A 6000-nucleotide genomic window follows, 5' to 3' on the forward strand; every position below is an offset into this window, starting at 1 on the left:
TTTTGAGAAGATTTGTAGCTCAGGTTGAGGTTCTGGATGTAGGTTTGCTCGCTGAGCTGGAAGGTTCATTTTCAGATGTTTTGTCACCATACAAGGTAACATCTTCAGTGGGCCTCCAGATGAAGACCTGCTGATGATTCCTGCTTTCTATTTATATGTTTGAGTTTCTTTGGGTTGGTGGTGTCATTTCCTGTGGTGATGTCATTTCTGGTTGTTTTTCTCAGGGGGTGGTAGATGGGATCTAACTCGATGTGAGAGAGGATCATGTTATTTTATGGCTAGTTGATGTTCATTGTTCATGAACAAACAGAGACATGCACGAGAATTCCTAGAAGCACGGCATTCCAACTTAACTCTATCAACACATACATTGAGTTGGACCCCATTTGCCACCTGATTGTTAGGTGAAAACACATCTGGTTTAATAATGCTCTTTAGGAAGATGCTACCATCCTTATCTGGTCTTGCCTATATGTTACTCCAGACCCACAGCAATGTGATGAACTCTTAATTCCTCTCTGGAGCACAACTGTCCTCTTAGGGATGGGCAATAAATGCAGGGCTGGACTGCGACATCCATGTCCTGTTGATGAATTTTTAAAAATTCTAGACTTGAAAAACTAATTAGTTGAATAATAGCAAATAAAGATAGCAGGTCAGCTGATCCATTGCAGCTGAAGCATTTAACTACATCGGCAATCCGTGTCTTCAGCTCAAGGAACTTTGGCTCAGAGTTCATGAGCTTTAGACAGTCTGTGAATCAAGGAGGGGGATATGTGTATTTAGTAAGACTTTTTTTTCTCAACTGGATTGAGCAGGTATGTCACATAAAAAAACAAAAAAAAACACAATGCAACTGCTGGACAGGCAGCCTTTCTGAAAATCACAGAAGTCATATGGGTTGCTCTTCCTGCAGGGCCCCCACAAATAATCCCTTGTGGGCTCCACTACAAACCCACCAACTCCCACAGTTAACTGGGCAATGCAGTTCCCTGTAAGGACTCCATTCCATTTGCCCAGTTTTTCATTCTCCATTGTGTCAATTCCAATGATGCCACCTTCCACAGGGGGGCATCCAAAATGTCCACATTCTTCTTCAACCTGAGGATTTTCCTAATATTGTGGTTAACAGTACCCTCAGCCGTTTAAAACCATTACCCGCAATTCCACTCTCACCCCTTCTCTTTCCTCTCATAATACTGATAGGGTCCCTCTGGTGCTCACTTTCCATCCCACCAGCATCCACATCCAAAGGATCAAAGACTGCTACTTCCCCTCCCTCCAATGGGATGCTATCACCAGATGCATATTTCCCCTCCCCTCCCCTGACAGTATTCCGCAGGGACTGTTCCCTCTGGTACACCTGGTCTACTCCTCCTCTAGTCTCAACACCTCAGATCCTGCATGGACTAGCTGGCGGGAGTATGTGCAGACACTTTCCTTACTACGATGGGAGGTTCCCAGCTGCTTCAAAAAGACCACTATCATCCTATTGCCAAAAGAAAAATCAAGCAAAAATAAAGACTACTGCCCAATGGCTCTGACATCTATAATTATGATCTCCAGCTTTCCAGATTGCCTAGACCGACTCCAATTTGCTTATTGTCACAATAGGTCCATGGTAGATGTCCATGGTGCTTCCTGGCACTATACTCATCCTTGGAACAAGAACACCTATGCCAGACTATTTACTGATTATAGCTCCACCTTCATTACTACAATTCCAATAAAACCCATCTCCAAAGTCTTAGATCTAGACTCTGCTCCACCATAATCTTCAACACCGGTACTGCACGAGGCTGGGTTCTCAGCCCTTTTCTATACTCATTATACACTCATAATTGTGTGGCCAAATTCAGCTCTAACTTAATTTATAAGTTTTCTGATGACACCACTGAAGTGGGTTGGATCTCAAACAATGATGAGACAGAATACCAAAAAAGAGATAAGACAGCTTAGTGGCATGGTGAGAAGACAACAAGCTCTCCCTCAATGTCAGCAAATGAAGGAGCTGGTCATCGACTTCAGGAAGTACAGTGGAGGAACATCCATTTATGTATCAAGGTGCTGAGGTGGAGGTGGTCAAGACCTTCAAGTTCCTAGGAGTAAATATCACCAATGATCCATCCTGGTCCATCCAAGTCGGTGTGATAGTGGAAAAAAGTACACCAACACCTCTACTTCCTCAGAGGCTAAGGAAATTCAGCATGTCCACAATGACTCTTACCAATTTTTATCGATGTACCATAGAAAGCATCCTAACTAGATGACTGGAATGGGAACCGCTCTGCCCAAGACTGCAAGAAATGACAGAATTGTGAACGCAACCCAGTCCATCACAAAAAACCAGCCTTCCTTCCATTGACTCAGTCTACACTTCCCACTGCCTCAGGAAAGCAGCCAACATAATCAAAGACCTCCTCCAATTTCTACCATCGAGCAGAAGATATAAAGTTTTGAAAATGTGTAGCAGACTTAAGAATATCTTTTTCCCCACTGTTATCAGACTTGAATGTATTAGAGTTGATCTTTCTTTGCACCTTCTCTATATTCTACATTCTGTTCTATTACCCTGATGTACCTATGTAAGATATGATGTGTATGGTTAGCATGCAAAACAATACTTTTCACTGTATCTCGGTATATGTGACAACAATAAATCAAATTAAATCAAATCCCCACAATACCTTCCCATGCAATCATTGAACCTGCAACACTTACCTGTTTACTTCCTCTCTCCTCACTATCTAAGGCTCTAGGCACATGTTCCAGGGGAAGCACTTCATTCAATTTAATTTGCTGTAAATGGTATTGACAACGTGGTCTCTACTGAGAAGACAAAATGCAGTCTGGACAACTGATTAATGGAACACCTATGTTCTGTCTGCAGGAATGACCTCAAGTTTCAAGTTGCATGCCACTTCAACATATCATCTTGCTGGTGAACATTTTGTCTTCAATCTGCTGCAATGCTTCAATAAGGCTCAATGCAAGTTGGAAGAACAGCATCCATTTTCCACTTGGGGACCCTGCAGCCTTCAGGAGTCAATATTGAGTTAAATAATTTTAAGAGTCTGAACACCTTAAAATTATACAGTACGGAAAATTACCCTTTGGTCCAACCAGTCCATGCTGAACATAATCCTAAATAAACTAGTCCCACCTGCCTGCTTCTGGCCTATATCCCTCCAAACTTTTCCTATTCATGTATCTTTTAAATATTGTCTTTTAAACCCACATCCACCACTTTGTCAGGAAGTTCATTCAACACCTGAACCACACATTAAAAAAAAATTGTCTCATTTTATTTAAATCGTTCTCCTCTCACCTCAAAAATATGCTTCCTGGTCTGGAAATCCCCCAATCTAGGGAAAAGACAACTACCAATAACTCTATCTATTCCTCTTGTTATTTTATAATCTATCAACCTTCTACGGTCCAGTGAAAAAAGTCCCAACGCCTACCCAGCCTTTCTTTGTAACTCAAACCTTCCATAGCTGGCAACATCCTGGTAAATCTCTCCTGAATCCAGTCCACCTTGATAACATCCTTCTTATAAATGGGTGACTAAAACTGGGCACAGTATTACATAAGAGGCCTCACCCAATATCTTGTACAACTTCAATGTGACTTCCTAACTCTGCTGAGTCAGGATTGAGCAATGAAGGCAAGTGTGCCTTTTTAAGCATCCTGTCTATATGTGATGCCAACTTCAAAGAATTTATCCAAATTAAATTCCATCTGCCACTCCTCACCCATTGACCTAATTGCTCAAGGTCCCTTTGTGCCTTTGCCCACTCCACACCCCCAGCCTCTTCATGTCATGGGCTGCTTTCATCATAGCCAACCCATTTTTACCTACTAATGGTCCCTATTATCAGTTTTTTTATTCTCCCTGGTTCACCATCATCCACCTCTTTGTCTGTGTTTTCTCTCTCCTCAGTCTCCATGCCTGTCTTCAGGATACATCCACCACCTTTTCCTACCTACTATCAATTCTGAAAAAAGGTCACTGGACCTGAAATATTACCTCTGCTTTCTTTCCACAGATGCTACCAGACCTGTGATTCTCCAGTAATTTCTGTTTTTATTTCAGAATTACTCCTGAAATGTTGCTTTGCAACAGTTTGTATGTCACTGGCAGTCTCCCACATGGCAGGGTACTGATCCACCGCAGGAAGAGTACCACTATCCTGAGTAAAATGGTACTTCATAAGGAGATGTAACTTGACTGCCTGCTCCATACAAATGAACAGCCTGTTCCTGATATCAGTAAACTTTTGTGAAGTTTACCTGACAAAGGAGCAGCGCTCCAAAAGCTTGTGATCGTTTGGCTCAAATAAGCCTATTGGACCATCACCTGGTGTCATGTGACTTCTAACTTTGTCCACCCCAATTCAACACCAGAAGTTCATATCATAGCTGTTAGGTGTTCCAATGTTCCATAGGGAAAATCCACATTATTTGGTGTGGTGGATACCATTCACACTGACTGTTGCATCTTCCATATATTTCTGAGCAGGCTTCACCATAACCAAAGGGTGTCTGTTTGAGTGACAATTGTGCCAGATTACCTAACTCATACATTCGGCCAGCTGTTGGAAAAGTTCTGGGTCCTGTCATTCTAATAACTAAAACACAGACTTCATCTATCCGAAATAACTCTGCTATTCATCTAAGGACATTTTTACGATTCATTAGGAAAACAAAAAAGATACAGTTGCTCGACATCATGCCGTAGATATGTGACATCTTGAATCAGAGCTCAATCCAAGGTACTGAAGCTAGTAACAAGATCATTGTAATTTGGTCTGTTTGCCTCATTCATAGGCCATTGGTGAGCTATAAGCATACATGACCTCAGAGGCAGCTTGCTGATACTGGAATGCATCTAGATCATTAAGTCAACTGAAGGCTGGGAAGTGGAGGTTGGGGATAATGCAAGCATTGAAAGTGTTGATGGGTTACAACAGTTCTTTGGTTGCATCTTGAGCCAAAGGTTTATACCTACTACAGAAGCCTTCTCATCCCTGAATAGAGTCTGAGTTCAAAGTCTACCGCAGACAGTAACCAACTGACATTCTGTGACAGTCTCGAAGGAGTGTTGCATTATCAGAAGTAATGTCATATATTTGGACCATTAAAATGAGGCCCTGTCCCTCATTACTTTCTTCTTGCCAATTTTCTTCCTGAAACTCACAGCAGAGCAAAGGAATTAGTTATTTACACATTTGTAAATGCTGTTGTTTGCCTACATATCCACAGAGAGTACATAATGTAGTTTGGAATGTCCTGGAGACTTTATAAGGTGCTGTAAAACTGCAAATTTTGTTTTCTTATTTAACAACTGCTGGGACAGAAGTTGTGTTGGAGGGTCCATGGTCTTTTCCAGCTTTCAGACTTCCCATGTTTCTTTCTGATTAGCAATACAGAAATAAGGCTGATGTGCGACCTTAAATACAAACACACACTTACCTGAATTACAGATACAGATCAGAACTGCAGTCAACAGAAAGGCAAAGCTGAGAACTTGGAAGAACACAATAACAGCAGGAGAGTCACATGCTGCTTGTGATCTTTGTAATATTGATTAGGCTACTTTTGGAATACTGCATTCAATTTCCCTGATATAGGAAAGATGTTAAATTTGAAAAGGTACAAAAATGATTTACAAGGATGTCACTGGGGTTGGGGGTTTGAGCTATAGGGTGAGGCTAAATAGACTGGGGCTATTTTCCCTGGAGGTTGAGGGGTGACCTTTTCGAAGTTTTTAAAATCATGAGAGGTATGGATAGGTGAATAGTCAAGGCCTTTCCCCCACGTTAGGGGAGTCCAAAACTAGAGGGAATAGGTTTAAGGTGAGAGGGGAAAGATTAAAAAGACAATAGACAATAGGTGCAGGAGTAGGCCATTCTGCCCTTTGAGCCTGCACCACCATTCAATATGATCATGGCTGATCATCCTCAATCAGTATCCTGTTCCTGCCTTATCTCCATAACC

General features: G+C 41.7%; 1 protein-coding gene across 2 annotated transcripts in view; it reads left to right on the top strand.

Annotated features, from left to right (window-relative positions):
- Nucleotides 1-6000, top strand: part of si:zfos-1056e6.1 (uncharacterized protein LOC107988029 homolog) — a 160375-nt gene that overhangs the window by 30842 nt on the left and 123533 nt on the right. The window lies entirely within an intron of this gene.

This window comes from Chiloscyllium plagiosum, chromosome 9 (genome assembly GCF_004010195.1).
Source record: "Chiloscyllium plagiosum isolate BGI_BamShark_2017 chromosome 9, ASM401019v2, whole genome shotgun sequence".
NCBI classification, from domain to species: Eukaryota; Metazoa; Chordata; class Chondrichthyes; order Orectolobiformes; family Hemiscylliidae; genus Chiloscyllium; species Chiloscyllium plagiosum.